This window comes from Siphateles boraxobius, unplaced genomic scaffold, assembly GCF_051911475.1.
Source record: "Siphateles boraxobius isolate OS27281-9 unplaced genomic scaffold, OSU_SipBor_1 35, whole genome shotgun sequence".
NCBI lineage: Eukaryota > Metazoa > Chordata > Actinopteri > Cypriniformes > Leuciscidae > Siphateles > Siphateles boraxobius.
This window is the reverse complement of record NW_027508975.1, coordinates 15,982,044-16,007,338: the sequence shown is the minus strand read 5'-3', so window position 1 is coordinate 16,007,338 and position 25,295 is coordinate 15,982,044. Positions and strand designations below refer to the sequence as shown.

The 25,295-nt window shown below is 39.5% G+C and overlaps 1 protein-coding gene across 1 annotated transcript in view; it reads right to left on the bottom strand.

The window, feature by feature from the left end:
• Positions 1-25,295, bottom strand: part of ldlrad4a (low density lipoprotein receptor class A domain containing 4a) — a 97,059-nt gene that overhangs the window by 29,298 nt on the left and 42,466 nt on the right. The window lies entirely within an intron of this gene.

The following is a 25,295-nucleotide window of genomic DNA, read 5'->3' as shown; positions in this document are numbered from 1 at the left end:
TGTTGAATTTCACTTGTCATGCACATATTTCAGTGTCTATTATAAATTATTTAGCGGTGCTAGGGGTGTGTGATATTGACAAATATCTTGATATTTTCTGGGATTGTTTTGATCATAATAATAATTAGCTAGATATTTTTTATGCATTACATTAGATAATTTAATGCAGCTCAGAGGGGTCATGAATGCATTTAACCTGCAGTAACGAATGCATAAATAATGTTGTGATGTTTTAAAAATAAAACATTAAATACTCATATTTGAAACCATTAAAAAAAGAAAAGCTACTTTAAATGCGAAATCCGCCCATAGGTGGCAGCAAGTCACTTTTAATGAGTGAGTCATTGAGATTCAACCAATTCATTCAAACGGCTGATTCATTCAGGAACGACGCACTTGACTGCATGACATCATATAGATAGACGCCCTATTGACCGCTACTGCCTATTGGCGCGGACGAGCCGTGGGGCTGCCATCTTAAACCGGTCACCCGCTCCGCTCAGTGTAATCTGTTTGGCAGGTGCAATGAGCTGCCAGCGCATTTAATTAATCATATCTCACTGAATACCGAGCTGATTTTCACGCGGGTTTTTTTGCTGCAAAGGTCATACACGTAGCTACGATACAGGACACATTGAATATTTTGTTCACAAAATACAACCAATAGTACGGTGTATCCGTGCACACTCTGAGGGACAAGCTCGATAATGTCAGATTGCACATCATTAAAACAACAATTTCGATATATTCGTAGACGATATATTGCACACCCCTAATCCGTGCACATAACTTTTTGTCATTTGTCCTCATAATCTTTAAATCAATATAACTTCCCCTCCCTCTTGTAGTGACATCTTCTCCTCTCTGATGATGTGTTTACTGACGCAAAGGCAAGTCCTGCATGTCCTGTTTGGTAAACCCCAGAGATGGTCTTACATTAGGGAGATGAGTATCAGGTCTCTGCGGAACAAAAAAGAGTGTTTCCCGATTTTCTGGGCATCTTCAAACTGAAATGTGCGGTTTCCCACCTCTTTACCCGATTTGCTAAAATTGAGTGGGCCAAAATTGGTGTCAACCAACCCCAATATTTGATGCGGAGAAGCACAAGCACCGTCTGCTACTGAGAGATCGTTAGCAGCACAAATTTTTTTCTGATTCACAAGTTTTATTTTATCAGCACAAATTTAATTCCATGCCTGACCCGTTTGACAAAGACCGTGACCCGAACTGCACCCACATAAAATCTACAAATAGATTGACAATTTTTTTTTTTTTCTCATGTAACACAACCAATCAAACTCCCATTAGGCATTCTGAGTTAATGCTTTTAACAAAATAGACAGCAGCCCAACAGAGCAACTGGCTACTCAACGCTGCAAATCGCGTTGTAATTAGAAACCATGACGGTCTACAGATTACAGAGCGTGAACACAAATAAGCACGAGACCATTTGAAAGCATTTGCCCAGTGGGAACAGAATTGTGTATTGATTCCCAGCCCGCACCGCAAATGACAACATAAATATTATTCCACCCGTTACTTTTAAATATTAGAGGTTTACCCGTTGGGTAGGCTACCTGTTCACGTTCAGGACTCTGGGTAGGACAATATGTCGCATTACATGAAATTACAGCAATAGCAAACCACAACCATCCAACAATCAAATCGATATCTGATGGACAAAATCAATTCCCATCCTATTTTCTTTTTTCTTTTTGAGAAGACATTTTACTCGGATATACTGTAGGCTAGGCTACGTCACAATAGGGAAGAAAATACTATTGCAACTTCTGTTTTATGCTGACTTTAATTCCAAACATTAGATAATTTCTTGAAAATCTCAGTTTATAATCATACATGGTTATATAATGATAAATTTGCCTTGATATTTAAAACTCAATATTTTTGGGCCACTGTATGTGTAACTCTTAATTGGTGAATCTCACTTGGCATGCACATATTTCATTCCAAAATTTAAAAGAAAGAAATATGATTTTCTTTTTTCATTAGAGAAAAGGAAGCCCGTTTTAAAAACATTCAGTTTTAAATAATTTGTGTAACACAGCATTTATAACAATTTAAGCATTTGGGTACTCCACGGAAATTCTCATTACTCTAATGTGAAAATTATTATATATTATTAACACTATTTATCAGTGTTATTTTAGTATTATTTATAGTATATTATAGTATTTGTTAAAGTTTTTTATTTAGTTTTCATTTTAATTTCATTTCTTAATATTTCTATTTAGCTTTATTTTAGTTTCATTTATATTTTTAGTTTTTTTAGTTTAAGTTTCATCTATTTAATTTGACCTTATTTCAATTAACAAAAAATATTTGTAATATTTTTAGCTTCAGTTAACAAAAACAACACTGTTATTTCTATATCATATTTCTCTCACTATCTATATATACACTGATTTAAATGTTTAACAGTTATGTAAAAAAAAATATTGTGGCAGTCAAAAAATTTACAGTATTTTACAACTATTACAGTAATGATAATCGCTATTGAAAATGATGGGGAATGCAAAAATTCCAAAGATAAATGTGCAGACATTATTTTGAAAATGTGTAGAAGATCATTTGAAAAATCTTTTCATCATCATCTTCTTGACTTTGATGTGAAATGTGATCTGGACATGTTTTTGTGACATGCAATGCAGCCAATGTTCTAACTCTAAATCAAGTAAACGAACACATAGGGTACTAGCTGTGACAAAACAAACAAATGTTTACGTCTCAAAAACAAAGGACATGCCGCTTCATTCAATCGTGTTAACAAAGATGAAACGTTTACACCATTTAAAGGTTGTCGTTTTAAAGGACTGTTTGTCAGACTTGAGAGCTAAAATTGGCCTTGTTATGACTGAAGTTGAAAGAGATGCAGGTTTTGCTTTAGCGCCCTCTGGCGGCATCTGGGGTCATAGCACCACTGCATTGCTTTAAATGTGGGAAGAGTGACCGGTGTTTGTGGCCTATTTTCTCCTGTGACCTCTCACTGACGGTGTGATAGTTTGAAGTGTTCCAGGCCGAGTTGCGGTAACAGATATGTGAGTGTGTGGCTGTGAGGATATTTACAACGATAAGACAATCTGTGGTGAGACGAGCTTTCCCCGTGTGACTGCGAGCCGGTCACAGTAAGGTCTGACAGATAAGAAGAGTTTATGACAACCTCAGATTTTATTGGGGTACCATTTCAATGTTATAACTATGAGTCTTAAAACACTTACACTTTATACTGTTTTGCACGACTTTGTTAGCCAGGCAAAAATAAGTAAGACAAATTATTTATGGTATCATTAATGACCATAGCACAAACAATTACACGCCAATGATTAGTAATAGTGCAAACCCCTAACCTCAAGTATGAGCAATAGTAATGCCTTAGTAAACAACTCATGACAACTGACAGGAAAGAAGAGAATAAAGTTTCCCCCTTCAAATAATGTAGCAGCATATTTAGAATTTCTGAAATCCCCATTATTTTCAATAGCATTATCATTACTTTAAGTCATTTTAACTGTCATAATAAATATCTAATATCATTTTTATTATTTTATGAATACTATTTAAATCAGTAGGCCTATATAGGCAGTACAAGAGATACAATGATGATGTATAATACCAGTGTTGTTATAGAATTAAAAGCTATTAGAAATCCTTTTCTTTAATTGAAACAATAATAAAATATAAATATTCGATGAAACTTAAAACAAAAACATTTAGTTGCTTTGGCAACTTACTGAAATAACAGTTAATTTATTAAAATTATATATATATATATATATATATATATATATATATATATACTACATGTTTAGTTTTAAGTTTCATTGAATATTTATATTTTATTATTATTTCAATTAAAGAAAAGAATTTCTATATATAAAAACATTAACATATTTAAAAAGATAAATAGAAACTGAAAATATATAATAAATCATTTTATAGACCATATAATCATTTATATATAGCCAATATTAATCAACCTTTCTTATAATATCACCTCACACCACAGACGACTCCTTTCAATGCTTTTCGGTGTCTTTAGGGATGACTCATAGCGTCAATTGCTGGAGGCCAAGCTTCTTACAGTTGAGACACAGACACATCAGTCTGCCTCCGTCACACCACCTATGATTGCTCAGGTGGAAGTCTAAATCACACTGGCTTCAGCCATCACATCAGCAAAGATCAACATCACAGTTAGACCAAGTCTAGCCAAGTAAATGTGGCTTATATTCGTGGAAGCAGGCAGGAACTTTAGACTGATATATTGCACTATGTATTTGGACACTATAAGATGGGAATAAGAAAAATTAAACTAACTGAACCAGGATCACTTCCTCACAGCAGGATAATTTCTACAAACACACAAACCTGTACAGATATACCAGTGAGAACCTTTTTATTTTACGTTATACTGATTATAATACAACACAGAATACAGTTCATAATATATTTAAGTGTATATCGGTCACTGTAAAAAAATAAATAATTTAAACGCTACGGTATGTTAATCGGGGTTAACTGTAAGTTATCTTATACCGTAAATGGTTTAGCATCGCATTATGTAATTTTACTGTAAAATACTGTCAAATTTATGGTTTTGGGACTTCAAGTAGCTTGGTGTAGGATCCATTAATTCTACAGTAATATATTTCACAGAAGTTATTAAACAACTTTTGCTTATAATCAACACCTTTAAACAATTAAACACTTAACATTTTTACATTCTTTTTTCAGTTCAATTACATTTTTAGATTTAATTAAAAAACAATATTTGGGTCATTTGACAGCCGATTGACATAAAACCCATAACCAAGTTGTTGTTGTTTTTTTCATTTTTAGAATAATAATGATAATAATAATAAAAAAATTGCTTTGGGGTTGGCCCTAAAGCAAGGGTGTAACTTTGGTTTGAGAAGTGGGGGGGACACAAAGTGGGGGAAAATATTTTCGATTTGAATCCCATTTCCTGCATTTACAGACATTTAGGGACAATGGTGATGAAAAATCCAGGAAATCATTTGATTATAATGATAAATTCTGCCAAAAATAATAGTAGGCTATCTATGTATATAAGAAAAAGATGTCTTTCTTTATTGTTTAATAGGGGCCGATCGCCAAGACTTAAGAGAATAATTTTATAAAGTAAAAAATGTTAGCTATTAATGTTTTGTGTGTAAATAAAATTTAAATAATGTGAGACTCAATTTCCACTGTAATGTAGAAACAACATAAAGACAGAATAATGTCTCGATGAAATTAGGCTTCATTTTATTAGGCTTCAAAAAATAGTGAAAAAAGTGAACTTAAAACAAACCTCACATAAACCCATAATAGATGTCATATTATGTTGACTTTCTGTCTAACAGCTGTGCCAGTTGTCTAACATGTGTGAAATATACAGACATTTCAGAAAGTTTATAAAACGGCATAAATTATAAATTAAATATTAATTTAAATAAATTATTTTAAAATATTTAATTTGATTAATCCGTTCTTTAGTCAAGAGCAGTTAGTAATTTTCTCTTTTCCTTTTGTTCTTTGGTTAACTTTACTGACAGAGAGAATGAGTGGCTGCTGTCACTTTAAGATCTGCCGCTGCTGACAGGATCTCACGCGTCTCATTCTCTCACAACTCTTTACTTCCATTTAAGATTCTATTTAACTAATTTAAGACTGTTCTTGTGAAATATTCGACAAAACGGACATTTTGGCATAAATGTGTGTGTGTTATTGTTAGGTTCTGTCTTGACTACTTCGTTGCTGACAGAAAATGCAGCGGTTAAAAGTGGACTCGTTTTCATGGTAGGCCTACATAATGTTTATTTTTTAGTAAGCTACACAGAATGTTCTACATTAATATATTTATCTAACACAGTCTGAAGTTATTAAGCAGCAGTGTAGCTCGCCTCAGTCAACGTAAGGCTAACATCAACAGGTGTAACGTTAGACAGAAAATATGATTATCCTGACCTGAGCAAATGTACTGAATCAACCAATTCACATCTCCTTTCTTTCTTTTCATCCATGATGACATTAAAGTCACCTGTTGTTGTTTCTGGCGTTGCGCCGCAACCGCTAACGTTATTCCTGCTCTTTAGAACTTTCAGTGAGCTATTTTTAGAGTGCACGCGAAGTTCCTGGACGTGGACGCGCGCGTCGACACAGGCTCGGTCCTGCTCCTCCGTTGCGATGACGGCGTGCGTTTTAAAATCATAACAAACGAATTTGAAAGTGGGGGGGGACACAAACGGGATTTTGAAAAGTGGGGGGGGACATGTCCCCCCTGTGCCCATAGGAAATTACGCCCATGCCCTAAAGGGAGGTTTTGTCAGATTTAACTATAACCTTCTGAGACAATTTTAAAACACTGAATAAAAACACTACACGCACTGAAGTACTACACATGAATAGGCAACAGAATTGATTAGAAGTGATGAGAATACCTGCAGACAGCATTAACTAATGTAATTCTCATTAGTTATCTCTCTCTGACTAGACTATCAACAATTGTAATACCCCAAAAATGTGCTACTAAAGAGTAGAAAGGAAGAAATGCCAGACACGGATAAATCAGAAGGGAACAAAGCAATATAAGAACAGGTACTTGTCAGTTTGCATCAAGACTGCCAAGTTTGTTTGTGTGTGTGCGTTTACCTGAGGATGGGAGATATTGATAGGCTGTAAAGTCATGGGCGTTGAGTGACCGTTCCCCTGGGAGCTATGCAGTCTCTCACGGCTGGTGTGATGAAGTGTTTACATGAAGGGATCACCCTGAGGGGGCGGTATTCATTAACCAGACTTACAGAGTCAGACTATTGACTTCTCGCTCTAGACTGAACCTCTCTCTCTCTCTCTCTCTCTCTCTCTCTCTCTCTCTCTCTCTCTCTCTCTCTCTCTCTCTCTCTCTCTCTCTCTCTCTCTCTCTCTCTCTCTCTCTCCCTCCCTCCCTCCCTCCCTCCCTCCACACACACACACACACACACACACACACACTTTTACCTTTAACACACTTTCCACAACTTCTGTTTGAGTAGCTGCTCTTGAACATGAACTTTTGTTATTGAGCTGTTACCACTTAGAGCTCCACAGCACCTCATTTTATTCATTTACAGACCATACCTAAACTGCAGCTCTGGGGAGTCTTTGATAAATGAGCAATACAAAAAAGGGGGAGACAAAATGTTTACGTAACAAGGAAAATAACGATTTTACTTGCATAATCGTATGTACTTCATAGTGAAACAGGATCTATCTATCCATCTATCCATCTATCTATCTATCTATCTATCTATCTATCTATCTATCTATCTATCTGTCATTGACTGAATTTTTTAGCAAAAGGCCGTCTGTAATTTTGGCAGATTACACTGAGGGTGATCTATTGTAATTTGTTACAGTAATTCCCACTCCTGTCCAGTTGGTGGCGAGTGAAATCCCACACTGCAGCCGATTCTAAAGATTTCATTGGTCATGGTCAAGTCAAATCACTGTACAGATTGCCTACACCAAACACTGATCCCAGCACCTTGCCGTCACTGTAACATTAACCACTGAAATGAGCTGCAGGGCGGGATTTCGCTGAACTGTTTGGGGGAAAAAAATCATGCCCACGAGAAGTCGTCTGTCCGAGCCAAGTGTGCCACACAAGTCCACACAAGCCAAAACGTTTCGATCAACCCAGGTGGCTGGATGCAGTATAGGTCATAAACCCCACCCTCACCGTGTAATCTAATGGGACGTGAGACACAAAAAAAATCCAATTACACTTAAAATAATTTATTTCCAAAAATGGTTTCTGGCATTCTGACGTCATGATTGAGAGCTGTGAGAGAAGTAGTCACTGAGGCACTTTAGGAGCACTTCAGGAGCAATAAAGAGCTTAACTTTAAATTGTAAACATTTTCATAACTGTTTGTTTCACACTGACATAATGAGTTGTTCTGCAGTTAACTGTATTAACCGATTCTGCGGGAGTGTGGGTGAGGCCTTGATACCGCGGCTCCACTTCACGCTCACTACTGAGCAGACTCGGGCCTCAAGATGTCAGCGCCATATTAAGACATTGCAGGCTTCACTTTTCTACAATGGAGAGAGTGAAGGTGAATCGTCCATCTTTTTTTTACAATGGTCCGAGGCCGAGGCAAAGATGCAAAATCTAATCTAATGACAATTGCATCTCCCTTAATACATTTATCATGTTATAATAATACAATTCTAATACTACAAACCAATTTGTTATTTTTAATTTTTTTATAAACATTTAAATGCCATAAAAACTTGATTGATTTATTCAAACATACATTAAATATTGAAGAACCGTAAAAAATATATATAATGAATATGTAACATGGTGCATATATTTAGAAAAATGAATATATCTAGAGTTAATTGTTAGTTGGGGGCAACCCTAAACTTTTCACAAACTTCTGCCATACTTTGACACGGTTTTAGAATAATTCTCAGTCTTAACGGCTGCAGCGTTCTCCTGCTTTTTCTCGTTCCTCACAGGACACTCATGGTAAGTAAATCTACTCATAAAAAAACGCACTCACAATCCACCAGGGGAAACATATGCCTATGTTTGTCCTCACTGACTGTCTCGCCTGGCTTTTAGCAACCTTTAGAGTATCTGCTACACGACTGTGACCTCAGATCAGGACACATCTCCTTGTTTGTCATTTCTTCTGCTCTAAAATGTGGGACAGAAAAAGAATTTCTATGAAGCTCATTTCCAATTTTTTTCATGGATGGATACATTTCAATAAATGTTTTATTTGAATTTAAATTTTTCAAAGAGAAACTAGAATACAAAACAAATAAAGCATCTTTGTGGACCCTAGAGGAGAGAATCTTTGGGTAGACCGTGAATCGCTATCATTCGATTCACAATTCAATGGTTTTTGATTAATGATTAGATTCTGTGCATTTATAGGATTATTCAAATGCTTATAGTGCTGGAGTGCAGCACTTCGTTACATATTACTATACTGAAATTAGTTTTGGGGGCTTTCAATTTGGTTAGACTATGGGTGGATTAACAAAAGTGTTTTTAACTATATTAAGATTCTTTAAAGTTTTTAAAAAATAATTCTGGTTGCATTTAGGCTACTTGATCAAAAACATAATAAAAACAGTAATATTGTGAAATATTATTGCAATTTAAAATACTGTTTTTTTTTTTTAATGGCTTAGGCTGAATCACATTCAGCAATCCTCCAGAGGAAGCCATTTCCTGAGTACTTGTCATGGGCCTGTTCTCCACTGCTCATTTCCAAGGATACTTTGCAAAGTATTGCTAGATTCACTGCTCTACTGAGCACTTACCATTGCCTTCTGTTATTGTTGCTTGTTATGACTATTGTTCCTGTTAATCTCTTGGATTACTGTTTTCATTGTTTACCTGGTTGGGCTTAACATGTAGTTAAAGGGCAGGCTGAATATCAAAACACATCTCATTGGCTCAAGATTTGGGTTTTCTGCTCCATTTATTTTAAATAAACTGCCTCCATGTCGAGTCTGTCAAAGAATACTTCGCCACCCATGAATTCAGTGGAAGTCTCTCAACTCCAGGCCACATTCGCTTACCAGAGCAAACTGCTCAAGAGATAAGGAGCAACCATCTACGAGCCACCAACGAACACCTCATTTACTATGTCTGCTCTTTCCCATCTATATAAGCCCAACATGTAAGATTTCCTGAAAAATTTGATGACTCCACTGCGAAATGCAGGGGGTATCTACGCCAGTGTAGAATTTTATTTCTCAACTCAACCTTAATCATCTGTTTAGTGTGCACTCATGATGTCCCAACTCACCAGAAAAGCTTTAGACTCGGACACATCCGTTTGGGAGAAAGATTCAGTTTCAAACATCCTTTGATAACTTTGTGCAACAAGTTAAAGAGGTGTTTGAATATCCAGCTGGGGTAAAGATTATTTCTGTTCAGCCGCTTCACTCATGCCAGGGCCATCGATCAACAGCTGAGTATGCCATCACATTCAGAACTCTAGCGGTTCAGAGCAGATGAAACAAGGTGGCCTTCAAAACTGTTTTCCGAGAGGGGCTTAACCACGAGCTACAGGTCGAGCTACATTCCAGGTTGGAATATACATTCACAAGCTTCATTCCGCTTGCATGCAAAGGTAAGAATGCTACTGTAAGAAATTGTAGTCTGCCTCGACCCAGATTCCACTCCAACATATATTTTAGAATGTAATCATTCCCAAAATGGCTTAATTATCATAGAGATGAAGGAAGTGAAGTTATATTGTTTTTTCACCATTTGGGTTGATCACATCCTGAGCAAATGGTCATCACCAATTGTAGAATGGGAATAGATGCGAGACACAGAGAACCATCTCAGACAATGGGGTGTCTCAACCTCATTAACATACAGACCACAGCTGTTACAAAAAGAGCAACTTCATTTACATTAAGAGTGGTAAACTGTAACAGGATAAAAGGTTTAAAGTTTGGATCTTCTGGGTTCATTCTGACACCGGTGAACCCAAGGTGCTGCTTGTACTTAACCACCGCTATGCTGTAATAAACTTCATTTTTGAGATCTTCGACATACACATCATTTTTTCGTACACTACTGTCTGAATTCATAAACATGGCTATCAAGATTGATAACTTGATTCGTAACCCATCATGATCCAAAGTATGCCCCGTTTCCCAAGCCACAGTCTCTATACAAGCATGTCCCAAATCCGCAGAACGCCACGATGAAAAGCTCTGCTACTACTGTGGTAAACCCGGTGACCAGAATGCCAAATGCCCGACACTAAGGCATCAAGTTTAAAGTACTACACATTTCCCCTCTCCTATTCACCATAGTTTTTCTCTGCCTGTTGATAACTCCTTCAATGAGGCTTCCAAATGTATTACATTGCTAGTGGATTCAGGAGCAGCTGTTAATTTGATTCATGCAGATCTGGTTAAAGAACTCAGCATGGATACATGGAACAGTGGGGATGCTATCAACATCACTGCTGTTTATAAAGAACCCATTGGCACTGGAATAACCCATCAAACTGTTCCAGTTACCCAGCAGTCATTTCACTGTTTGTCATTGACACTCTCAAGCAAGTATTCATCCTGGGTCATCAATGGCTAGCTGTTAATGATCCATCCATATCCTTGAACCAGGGTGAGCTCACACAAAGGTCAGATTACTGTCAAGCCAATTGTCTTCATGTCACCGTTTCCATGCCATGTCTCACTACTAGCATAGAGAGCCCAGAGGTCTCCAAAGAAATCAAGTTTCCCAGTGAGTACAGAGAATTTGCAGAGGTACTGAGTAAAACCAAGGCAACCCAGTTACTACCTCATCGTCAATGGGACTGTTCATGGAAAAAAGATGACGGACTCCATCCATGCATCGACTATAGAGATTTGAACACTGTCACAGTTAAATACAGGTACCTCTTCCACTTGTTCCCTCAGCAGTGGAACAACTTCATGAGGCATAAATTTACACAAAGTTAGATTTAAGGAGTGCTTATAACCTCATCAGGATCAGAGAATGAGATGAATATAAAACTGCATTTATCACCATTATGGGGCACTACGAATACCAGGTCATGTCCTGTGGTCTTTCCAATGCACCAGTAGTGTTTCAAACATTCATAAATGAGATCTTCAGAGACCGATTTACCCAATGTGTCATTGCTTATATTGACTATATTCTTATATATTCACAGAGCAAAGCTGAGCATATCAAGCATATCAATACAGGCCTCTCATGTCTCCAACAGCATCAACTGTATGTGAAAGCTAATAAACGTGTTTCACACCACCTAGACTACATTTATTGAGTATAACATCAGTCACCAAGGAGTTGAGATGGATGTGTCAAAAAATCCAGCCAATGACTGAGTGGCCCAAGTCTGGGCTTTGCTAATTTCTACCAGAGTTTTTTCCGAAATTACAGTCTCATTACAGTTTTCTTTTCTAAAAAACTGAATGCAGCCGAATTCTACAACGTGGGTAATAAGGAGTTACTCTCCATGAAGGCAGCTTTAGAGGAGTGGCACCACTGGCTAGAGGGAGCTGTTCATCTATTTCAAGTAAGACATGCTAGCCATTGTTTTTCACATGCTTCCAATTTACCGTTACTTACCGACCTGGTAGCAAGAACAGCAAAGCCGACACTCTCTCTTGAAGGTATGATCCACTTCATGCACAACCACATAATGATCCCATTCTACTACCATCTCTCATCATTGGCCCCATCAGCTGAGACATTATGAAAGAAATCCCGAGAACACAACAGACGGACCCTGCACCACCAGAATGCCCACAGAAAAAAACTATGTACCTCAAGCACTACATCAGAGAACCATTCAGTGGATACACACCTCTCTCAGCACTGGACACACAGGTATTTACAGGATAATCTCACTGGTACTTAACTTATTCTGTTGCCAATCAATGACTCATGATGTAACTGCTTATGTAAAGTCATGCCAAGTGTGTGCAGTGCACGATCCAAGACCCCCAAAGAGCTACCAGCCGGCTTGCTGCAACCAATGCCCATTCCCTAAAGATCATGCTCCCACCTGTCCATAGACTTCATCACTGATCTGCCCAACTCCAGCAGATTCACCACAATACTTCTCCCATTATTCGGGTAATTTGCGTTTGCTGTGTTAATTGCTGGGCCGAAGCAGCAACTGTAAAACAGATATAAACTCGAAGAGATCCATAACAAGGCCAGGACAAGCGGTCAGTCCGTGGACAAGACAAGAGCGCCCAAGTCGTTTTTCTGAATATCCAGTTCTCCTGTTGTTTCAGTGTAGTATCGATTATAACTTCGGCAAAATATGGAGTGCCGCAGGGATCTGTGTTAGGCCCTTTATTATTCTCAATATATATGCTGCCACTTGGTAATATTCTAAGGAAACATGGAATTAGTTTCCATTGTTATGCTGATGACACTCAAATATATATTTCATCACGGCCAGATGAATACGCTAAATTATCCAAATTGACAGATTGTGTTAATGATATAAAAGATTGGATGACGCGTAATTTTCTTTTATTAAATCCAGACAAGACAGAGGTAATACTTATCGGTTCTAAAAACCGTCCACAAAACCCTTCACAGCACGACTTTAACATAGTAGGATGCCCTGTTACTTTATCCGCTACAGTAAAAGACCTGGGTGTTATACTAGACCGCAACCTGTCTTTTGAAAAGCATATTTCATATGTTACAAAAACAGCCTTTTTCCACCTTAGAAACATTGCTAAGCTACGTAATATGCTATCAGTCTCTGATGCAGAAAAGTTAGTTCATGCATTCATGACCTCGAGACTAGATTACTGTAATGCTTTATTAGCTGGTTGTCCTGCATCTTCAATAAACAAGCTACAGTTAGTCCAAAATGCAGCCGCTAGAGTTCTTACTAGATCAAGAAAATATGATCATATAACACCGATTTTATCATCACTTCATTGGTTACCTATAAAGTTCCGTATTAAATACAAGGTATTGCTTTTGACTTATAAAGCTCTAAATGGTTTAGCTCCAGTCTATTTAACGGATCTTCTATCGCCTTACAATCCATCGCGCTCTTTAAGATCACTAGATTCGAGGCGTCTGGTCATTCCTAGGATATCCAGATCCACCAAAGGAGGCAGAGCATTTTCACATTTAGCTCCGAAGCTCTGGAATAGCCTTCCTGATATTGTTCGTAGCTCAGACTCTCTCTCCCAGTTTACAACTAGACTGAAGACGCATCTATTTAGCCAGGCATTCATATACATTTTTTATCTTACAGTTACTGTAAATTCGGCCTCTAGTTCATAAACGCCAGAGGAGAACTGGCCCCCGACTGAGCCTGGGTTCTCCCAAGGTTTTTTTTTCTCCATTGGGTCATTTGATGGGGTGTTAGGTCACCATTACGTCACTGGATGGAGTTTTTCGGTTCCTTGCCACTGTTGCCTTTGGCTTGCTCAGTTGGGGATATTCAAATTAATTAACCAATCATACCATTGATTAGCTCTACCAAACTTGGATGTCTTTTTTTTCCAGTAATAAACAAACATTGTTAAGTTGTTTTGATTGATACTGTGAAGCAGCTTTGATACAATCTGTATTGTGAAAAGCGCTATATAAATATATTTGACTTGACTTGACTTGACTAGTATCTACCACAAGGTAAGGTTGTTTTCGATTCTCTGATTATTTCCTTTTTCGCCTTCTCACAAATTTGTATTTTAACAAGACACACTCCCACTTTGTATAACAGCCACTCTGAATAGTATTGCAGTTTAAATTTTATAGCACTTAAGTGAGCGCTGGCCAACAGCTAGTTTCGATATCTCCCATTATTCGGGTAATTTGCGTTTGCTGTGTTAATTGCTGGGCTGAAGCAGCAACTGTAAAACAGATATAAACTCGAAGAGATCCAGAACAAGGCCAGGACAAGCGGTCAGTCCGTGGACAAGACAATAGCGTGCAAGTCGTTTTTCTGAATATCCAGTTCTCCTGTTGTTTCAGTGTAGTATCTACCACAAGGTAAGGTTGTTTTCGATTCTCTGTTTATTTTCTTTTTTTTTCTTCTCACAAATTTGTATTTTAATTAGACGCGCTGCCACTTTATATAACAGCCGCTCTGAATAGTATTGCAGTTTAAATTTTATAGCACTTAAGTGAGAGCTGGCCAACAGCTAGTTTCGATTTCTCCCAATATTCGGGTTATTTGCGTTTGCTGTGTTAATTGCTGGACCGAAGCAGCTGTCCTCACTCAGGCGTTAGTACGCATTATATCTCTATAGTGTGCCCGCTGACGCGGAAGCGCCAGCGGAAGCGCTCAGCCTCCTCGTGTGAAGACCGACTCGGGTAAAGACGATCGACTCTACCTGTGCGACTCCACCGAGCAAGTATTCCGGCAAGGCACTTAAGTATCGTCTTCTCTCCTTTTCCTTTCCCACTTGTATCGTATTTCCCTTGCTCAATATGTGCTTTCAATACATTCCTGTTGTCTCTCGACAACGTGCACTCATCACGCACAGAAGGCAGAGCAATACTGCTAATCTGCGTCCTATTCTTTCATCCACACGTACACCTCTCTCTCTTTATGGAATTGTCAGTCAGCAGTCAATAAAGCTGACTTCATTCCAGCCTTTGCATCTCATTCTACTCTTAATATATTGGGTTTGACTGAGACCTGGATCCGTCCAGAAGACTCAGCAACCCCTGCTGCTCTCTCTAACAACTTCTCTTTCTCCCACACCCCTCGCCAGTCTGGGAGGGGTGAGGGTACTGGTCTTCTCATTTCTAACAACTGGAAATACTCAACTCTCTCTTCTCTATGCAATAACAACTCGTTTGAATATCATGCAATTACACTTACAACTCCCATTACGATCCATATTGTAGTTATTTATCGCCCCCTAGGTCAACTGGGAAGCTTTGTTGAGGAGCTGGATGTGCTGCTGTCCTCTTTCCCTGAGGATGGCATCCCACTCGTAGTCTTTGGTGATTTCAACATTCATCTAGAAAAGGCGTATGTTACAGACTTCATCTCTCTTCTAGCCTCATTCGATCTCAAACGGCTCATCACCACATGTACTCACAAATCAGGCAACCAACTGGACCTGGTTTACACACGCAATTGCATCACAGACAACATTTTGGTGAGACCTCTCCATGTTTCAGATCATTTCCTCATCACTTTCAATCTACAACTCACTACCCATGCTCCACCAACTCCCCTACCAGTTACTTTCAGACGTAACCTGCGCTCACTTTCTCCTTTCCATCTGTCCTCTGCTGTGTCATCTTCACTTCCCTCACCCTCACAATTCTCATCTCTAGATGTGAATACCGCAACAGATACTTTATGCTACACTTTAACTTCTTCTTTAGACAATATCTGCCCTCTCTCCTCCAGGCCAACACGCGCTACTCCATCTAACCCCTGGTTATCTGAGGTTCTTCGTGAACACCGGACCAAACTCAGGGCAATGGAGAGGAAATGGTGCAAATCAAAAGACACGTCTGACCTGAGTATGTATCAATCTCTGCTCTCTTCCTTTTCTGCTGATGTTCACGCTGCAAAATCTTCATATTTCCACAACAAGATCAACTGCGCCTCTAACACACAAACACTTTTCAAGACATTCAACTCTCTCCTCTGTCCACCTCCACCATCACCCACACCCTCTTTAACTGCTGAAGACTTTGCTAATTTCTTCACCAACAAAACAACTTCTATCAGCAGTCAGTTCTCAACTCCACACACACAGGAACCCAAACCATCCTCTCCCACTACCAGAAACCTTCTCTTTACCTTCTCTCCGCTAACCGAGGAAGAAGTATCTAAACTTCTCCTCTACAGTCATCCTACCACCTTTCTAGACCCCATCCCCTCACACCTTCTACAAGCCATCTCTCCCACACTGTTACCAGCACTCACACACATCATCAACTCATCCCTCCACACTGGCATTTTTCCTACAGCATTCAAGCAGGCTCGGGTAACTCCACTGCTTAAAAAAACAACATTAGACACATCACTTTTAGATAATTACAGACCTCTCTCTCTCCTACCATTCATTGCGAAAACACTTGAACGAGTTGCTTTCAACCAAGTGTCATCTTTCCTGTCTCTGACCAACCAGCTAGATGTCAACCAATCTGGCTTCAAGAAAGGTCATTCAACAGAGACTGCACTACTGTCGGTCACAGAAGCCCTGCGGATCGCAAAAGCTGCTTCCAAATCTTCAGTTCTCATTCTGCTGGATCTTTCTGCTGCCTTCGACACTGTGAATCATCAGATCCTTCTGTCCACCCTCTCATCACTGGGCATCAAAGGAACTTCCCTCCACTGGTTTGAGTCCTATCTCACAGGTAGGTCCTTCAGGGTTGCATGGAGAGGCGAGGTATCCAAAGCACATCAACTGAACACAGGGGTTCCTCAGGGTTCAGTTCTTGGACCGCTCCTCTTCTCCATCTACACCACATCATTGGGACCCATCATACAGGCACATGGTTTCTCTTACCATTCCTATGCTGATGACACACAGTTCCACCACTCATTTCAACCAGATGATCCCACAGTAACTGCACGTATCTCAAGCTGTCTGGCGGACATCTCGGCATGAATGAAGGAACATCACCTGCAGCTCAACCTGGCAAAGACTGAGCTTCTCGTTCTCCCTGCCAATCCGTCTCTACAGCACGACTTCACTATCCAGCTAGAGTCATCCTCAATCACCCCATCAAGGTCGGTCAGAAATCTTGGAGTAATATTTGATAACCAGCTAACCTTCACAGACCACATTACAAAGACAGCTCGATCATGCAGGTTTGCAATGTATAACATCAGGAAGATCAGGCCTTTCCTAACTGAGCATGCAACACAACTCTTCTCGTCCAGGCCCTGGTTATTTCCAGGCTCGATTACTGCAATGCTCTTCTGGCTGGACTTCCATCATGTGTTACTAAACCTCTACAAATGATCCAGAATGTTGCAGCCCGCCTTGTCTTCATCGAACCCAAAAGGGCTCACGTCACTCCTCTGTTCATCTCACTGCATTGGCTACCACTCGCTGCTCGCATCAAATTCAAAGCTTTGACGCTTGCTTTCAGATCTACCACAGACTCAGCTCCGTCCTACTTTCACTCTCTACTACAAGTCTACATCCCTTCCAGAAGCCTACGATCGGCCAAGGAGCGACGGCTTGTGGTGCCATCACAGGGAGGCACTAAATCACTCTCCAGAACATTCTCATTCACGGTTCCATGCTGGTGGAATGATCTCCCCACCCTCGTCCCTAATGCAGAATCCCTGACATCATTCAAAAGACAACTGAAAACTCATCTCTTCCGTGAGTACTTAACATAAAATAAAATAAAAATAAATAAATTCCTTCTCTTTTAAATCTGTGTGTGTGTGTGAGAAAACGGAACTCCTTCAAGTCTGCAAGTCCAAAAATACATTTATGGTGAGATACTATACATTTTATTTAATTAAATGCATTTATGGTAAGATTATTATATTTTCATGTCAATCTGTGTTCATTTTGACCACGAACCATGCGCTGTAACTTTAATTCAGCACGTGCAGCACAGCAGAAATAGACTCGGTGTGGAAACGATGTCTGCACTGCTGTATAGGCTACACACCGCTCCTGGAACGGATTGCCGGAGCGCATCCGCATGCAGTGTGAACGCTCTAACCTGTTAATACGGGTGCGGAAAAAATATGCACCACATACGCACTGCAAACGGAGTATATGTGAAACGGGCTTGACACTGACACTTTTTCTGTCAGTGGTAGAGTACCGGCTACATGCGAGAAGTAGCGGTATGCAAGAAAAAGTGCAGGTATGCTTAAGAGTAAAATGTAGAAGTGCCGGTACAGCGTACCGGTGAGTACCGCCCCACTTCGAGCACTGACTGTCACCCAACCAAAATCGCGCGCGCGCACACACACACACACAGAGTTTTATTTTTCAGTTACACATTCTAAATTGATAAAAAAAGAAAATCAAATGTGTTTTTTAATGGTAGTATTATTTTATACGGAAATCAATTATTTATAATCCAGATGAGTATAAAGTTAGGGTTAATTAAAATTAAGGAAAACAAATAGGCTATATTGATCTGAAATATAGCAAATTCATTTTAAATTCATTCAGGTACAATAACCAAACATTGCAAGGTATTTTTGTCTTTTTATTAATTTAATTAATAAACTAATTAAATTATATAAAACTATTGTCAGTGCACTACTAAAATACATTTATAAAAATGCCTTCTGCATTTTGGTTTTGCTTTTCACTCCATTGTACCGAAATCGTACCGAACCGTGATGTCTGAACCGAGGTATGAACCGAACCCTGACTTCTGTGTACCGTTCCAGCCCTAGTATGCATGTGCAAACCATCAGCATTTTCACAGATTCCCGTTTTTTAAGTTTAAAACTTTCAACGATTGCACCTTGGAACCTATTTCAAGGTTTGCGTTCTCGAGCCACCAGGCACTGTTGTGAGTAGGCCAGTGTGCATTAAGGGTTTTCTGTTAGAACAGTGTTGTGTAAGCACCCCAAGTAAATAACTAATGATCTTTGCAACGGAAGTGAATCAATCAAAACTAACTTTATTCTAGAGCTGCTGTAAAGCCAAAACAATCGCTGTTACTTTAATTTCCTCTTATCACTGTGAAGCTGCTTTGAAACAATCTATATTGTTAAAAGCGCTATATAAATGAAGGTGACTTGTCTTGACAATGTTATGCTGCTTGACATTTTTGTGGAAACCGTGATACATGATGTTTTTCCAGGATTCTTTGATGAATACAAAGTTGAAAAGAACAGCATTTATATGTAATATAGATATTTTGTAATATTAAGCATTTAAATTTAATTTACTGTCACTTTTGATCAATTTGATGTGTCATGTGTCCTTGCTGAATAAAAGTTTTAATTTCTTTAATTCATTTATCTAACTGGAACCATTCATCGGTTAATTTTATTGATTGTGTACTGAAAGCAATCATAAACTTTATCTTTAAATAAAGTGCATCTGATTTTACAAACTGATTTTAAAATGAATCACATATACAGTATATAAATGCATCCAAAGCACAGGACCAACTACAATGGCTACATTCAGAAAACAGACACTTCCACCTTAGCAATAGCTATAGAGATCCCAATCCCTTTTTCATCACTGCATGAAATCACAGACATCCTAACTGTAACTCAAACGTCATTAAGAAGACTAAACCCATCCGAACAGTGCCTATGGGAGATGTCTGATTTGTGGATGACAGACCACACCCAGAGATCAGCTGACAGCTGCAGGAACATTCTCATTTCTACCCCAGGAAAAACAGTATCTCTCTTCCTTTATCACAGAAAGAATGGCGTACCAGCAACTTGCACATAAACTGTCATGTTCCATTCGCTCTTTATAAACTTTATTCAATCTATGAAAGCATGCGTTTTAATTCATCCTATGTGAGATTAGATAACTTCCAACAGTCACATGCTTAATCTAAAACCAGCAGTTTCGAGGCAGACTCTAGCTTTAAAATGAAGTATCTGCAGTCTGCCGTCCCTCCTGTTGCTGATGCGGTGTCTCTGACTGTTTGGGGGTTTGCTGCAGAGAGAGAGAGGGAGGTAGTGTGCACTTCACCATCGACACTTCCTTCCCCAAACACATGAACACACTCTGCGCACAACTGCCAGAGGGAGGGAGCAGAAAAATATTTAAGGGCCGACTCTACCCGACTGACAAACAACAGGCAGACATCTTGAACGCCAGTGACATAAGCACAATGAAACGTTATCTTATCACAATATTTTTCTGAACCTCTCCCTACATTAAAAAAGACAAAGGCAAATGCAAAAAGGACAATGATTTTATCGGATAATGCAGTTTTAGCTTCCCTTGTGTTCTGTGCGTCTTATATAGTCTTATAACTTTAGACTATTCTTTCTAGAGCATACAAATCCTCTTCCTATTTGCAGGCTGCACTAATCAGGATATGAGTGTTTGTTTGTGCGGAGCAGACAGACAGACAGAACACAGTGACAGTGCTTTTCAATTCACTCCAATTACATCCCACAGACAGACTCAATGCTCTGATTCCTTTTGTGTGTCCAGGTGCCACAATATCAGGATATTTCCACCTCCCCAAGTTCACTATAGAATAATATGGTAAAGGCCGAACATACATTGTGGAAAATTGGCAACAGATGCTCTCCTCAGCTCACACAGGGCACGTTCTTGTATTCTATCGGCACTATTTTTCAATTGTCAGTCTACTTACACATCTACACGTCTACTTAGTCTACGAACGTCTTTATTCACTACATTGTTTTTTCAGAATCTTGCGACATGAGTGCCACATTAAGACACCTTGCCAAGTGTTATCAACCAGCAGGCTGTCAATGGAAGTTAATCCAAGTTAAAACAGCTCTGAAATTGAAAATGTAGTACAGTTTAAATTTATATTAAATGCAGTTAGATGAAGTGCTTTTTTGACCCACTTAAGCAGCAGGAGTTAAGTACATTATTATACAATTAGTGTGACGATCTGCGGCTGGAGAGGCCGCTTGAGCCTCTGTGGGGCATTTCTTCCTAGGTTTTTGTTTCCATTATGTTTTACCCTGGACTGATCATGGTTTATTTTATGCACATGTGTTTGATTATCTTGTTTAGCGCACCTGTCTTAAGCCTGAGTGGCCGTTTGTACCTTTGCTGAGTATTGTAAGTGTCTTACTGCATCCTAAGCGTTTTCCTAGTTCCTTAGTGTTTTCTAGTTTCACGGTTCCTGGACTTCCTGCCTGTATCTGGTCTTCCCGTTTGCCTTATCCCTGCATTGTATGATTGCTGATCTGGACTGCTTACCTGGTTTTGACTTCTGCCTGTTTCCCTGTACCTGTCTCTGGATTCTCCTCATAATAAAGCCTGCGTTTGGATCACCTCTGTCCTTGTTCCATGTGCAGTTTCATGACAGAATACTCAGCCACTACTGATCCAGCGGCTGAGAGGAACACGGACCTCGTTATGGATCCCACAGCGCAGATCGTAAGCCTCCGTCAAGGAGAACGTCCTCTCAAGGTTTTTGTGACAGATTTTTTGAAGCTCTCTCGTCAGTCCTACTTAGATGATTTCTGTTTTATGATGTTCTTTCAGGGAGGACTGTCTGAACCGCTCGGCTCTGCTATTCCGTTTCCGAGTTCAAACTGGACTCTTACCCAATATATTGACCTGGCCCTTTCCTGAACTTTTGCTTCACAGAAGACCCGACGATTCGCCATTTTACAAGGTACCAACTGAATCCACGCATCAAGTGTCTCCCGGTGAACCAGCGCATCACACGTGCTCCGCCGAGTTTGCGCTACATGAAAGCCCAGTTGAACCAGCGCTTCGTAAAAGGTCCTTCGAATCCACGCAACATGTGAATCCCATCGTTCTAACACTTCACGTGAGCTCCATTGTATTCCTGCCTCAAGAGTTTTCTACTGAGTCTGAGTGCGTGCCAGCCGAGTCAAGTGAGTCAAGTACCGAGTCAAGTGAGTCAAGTGAGTCCAGGTCCGAATCAAGCCAAGTGAGTGAATCAAGCCAAGTGAGTGAATCAAGCAAAGTGAGTGAATCAAGCCAAGTGAGTGAATCAAGCCAAGTGAGTAAATCAAGCCAAGTGACGTGTCGTCGCAGAAGCAAGAGAAGGAGGACTCGTTTGCCTCGCCAGGCTCCGGAGGGCGTTCCCAGACGCCTCTCCCTGCCGGCCCCGCCTCTGCGCCTCTCCCTGCCGGCCCCACCTCTGCGCCTCTCCCTGCCGGCCCCGCCTCTGCGCCTCGCCCTGCCGGCCCCGCCTTTGCGCCTCGCCTTACCTGCGCCTCTCAAGCTTCGGGAGCCTTTTCCAGTGGCAGTTTCCAGCCCTGAGGCTTTAGCTTTAAATTTCCCCAAGAACTTTTTTGGGGGGGGCAGTAGGTACCCTAAGAGGGCCATGGAAGTGGCATATACGTGGAGCTTTGCACTACCACCTACACCTGAGAGGGTCATGGAGGTGGCACCTACATGGACCTTTGCGCGACCACCTTCGCCTGAGCTTTCCATGTCACTGGTCCTGTCCAGCCCTGTGCTCCCTACGTCTTGGTCCCATGTTAATTGTACTCTGCCCTGGTCCTGTGTTATGTGTGCTCCGTCCTGTTCTCCTGTCACTTATGCTCCAGCCTGTCTTCCTGCCAAGCATGATCCGCCCTGGCTACTTGCAGAGCGTGCCTCCCCTTGGTCTCATGACTTGCTCTGGTCTCCAGGCCTCCTGCCTCTCCACGGGCCTGGCCCTCCACCCCATCCCCCATCGACCTCCCTCCGGAGCTCTTAGGAGCGTCTGGAAGCCGCTCCTTAGAGGGGGGGTTATGTGACGATCTGCGGCTGGAGTGGCCGCCTTGAGCCTCTGTGGGGCATTTCTTCCTAGGTTTTTGTTTCCATTATGTTTTACCCTGGACTGATCATGGTTTATTTTATGCACCTGTGTTTGATTATCTTGTTTAGCGCACCTGTCTTAAGCCTGAGTGGCCGTTTGTACCTTTGCTGAGTATTGTAAGTGTCTTACTGCATCCTAAGCGTTTTCCTAGTTCCTTAGTGTTTTCTAGTTTCACGGTTCCTGGACTTCCTGCCTGTATCTGGTCTTCCCGTTTGCCTTATCCCTGCATTGTATGATTGCTGATCTGGACTGCTTACCTGGTTTTGACTTCTGCCTGTTTCCCTGTACCTGTCTCTGGATTCTCCTCATAATAAAGCCTGCGTTTGGATCACCTCTGTCCTTGTTCCATGTGCAGTTTCATGACAATTAGTATAATTATAAAAGGTTTTATTTTACTATACAAAAAAACTGTGTAGAAAAAACAAAAAGCTCACAAAAAAAGCATACATTCACAACATCATCAGTTAATATTTTGCTGGTTGTTTTTGCATGTGTTCATAATTTCTTTGTATAATAGCCTGACCAAAAATTATTTCCGCACAATTTGACTTGTTTTATTGCGTTATCACAAATTAAACAAAATTACTATGTAGCAGAACTACGTAAGACTATGCTTACAAAAACTTCAACAAATTATTAATAATATTTGAATAAAGGCCGAAGATTTTTCTAGGCCGGACAACACTTTAGGGCACAACTGTAAGTCATTTCATATTCGTTTTTAGGTAGTTACTATTGTCTTTGAAATATGAGATAAATGTATTATCAAATGTCCTGACAAGCATTTATGGTAAACTAAAATATACTTTAAATGACACTTCTATAGAAACTTTATTTCAATATATTTGTAATTACATATTTGTAAAGATGAATTTGCAAATGAGTATATTTAAATTATATATTTACTTTAAATGTGATCTCAAATAACACAAACCAGTTAAAACTATAATTATAAAATGATGTTAATTTAGTACTATTCACAAGCTTTGACTACATGCTGAACTATGACAGTATGCTTTGCTGGGTGCTTCGCTGTTTCTCATGATAAAGTTGAAAGAAAACAATCAAAAACTCCTGAAACACAAGGGATCATTTTTGCAAAACAAGCAAGTGGATGCATACTTTGAAAATCCACTGGAAATAGTATCCATTTGCAGCTTTTATAGCCGCGTTTACGGCAGGGTTGTTATCATTTGAAAAAAAGTTTTGTTAAATGAAACAAAAAACAAAACCATAATTACAAAAAACTGAATCTCAAAAATTAAACTAAAAAAATATTACAATGAATCAAAACTAACTAAAAAATTAAAATAATAATAAACAGGGATCTATTTAGCACCAATTTTATTTTCAATGTATATAAATGACATTGGTCATGAGATAAACATGATAAAATACATTAATATGCTGATGACACAATTACGCATCTACACAGCAGCACAGTCCATGAATCAAGCCATAGATCATAGATTTATTACAAGACTCTTGTATTACAAGACTCGTTTCCGTCATTGCAATTTCCATTGGTAAATTTAAAATTGGTTCTAAATGCAAAAACAAAAAATATGCTCTGTACCTGACTGTATAGAAAGACTTCATTGCTATAAATACCTGGGCATAATGGCTTGATGAAAGGCTGGAATTTAATAAACATATTGAAAATCTTTTTAAAAAAAGCTTAGAACTAAATTGTGGTTTCTCTTACGTATAAAGACATGTTTTCCCTTTGAAGCAAAAGACAGAATTATACAAAGTTGTTTCCTTCTCTTGACCAAGAAGAACATAAAAGGCCAACTTGAATATGCTAAAATTCAGCATGTCTGGTGCAAAAAAGGCTAAGCTTATGAGCAGAACACCATGCATGGACAAACATGGAGGAGGACCAGTCTTGTTATGGAGGTGCTTTGCTGTGGTAGGAAGTTGAGATCTTGACTGTATGAAGGACATCATGAATTCTATGAAGTATCAAGACATCAATGCCTTTGGTGCACAGACTGAAGCTTGATGATCAATGGATTTTCCTGCAGGCGATCCCAGATCTACTTAAGCTTGGTTTAGGGATCAGTCGTAGAATGTTCTTGAGTGGTCTTCAGATTTAAGGCCCTGTCCACACGGAGACGCGTTTAGCTGTATAAGTAAAAAAAAATTATCAGATTGGCGTTTCGTCCAGATGGATCCGGCGTTTTGGGAGACTGAAATCTCATTGGGCGACTGAAATCTCATTGAAAATATTTGGTGGAATTTGAAGAAAGCAGTGGTAACGAAAAAACAAAAAACTAAGATTATCAGTGACCTGGAAGCTTTTTCAAGCGAGGAATGG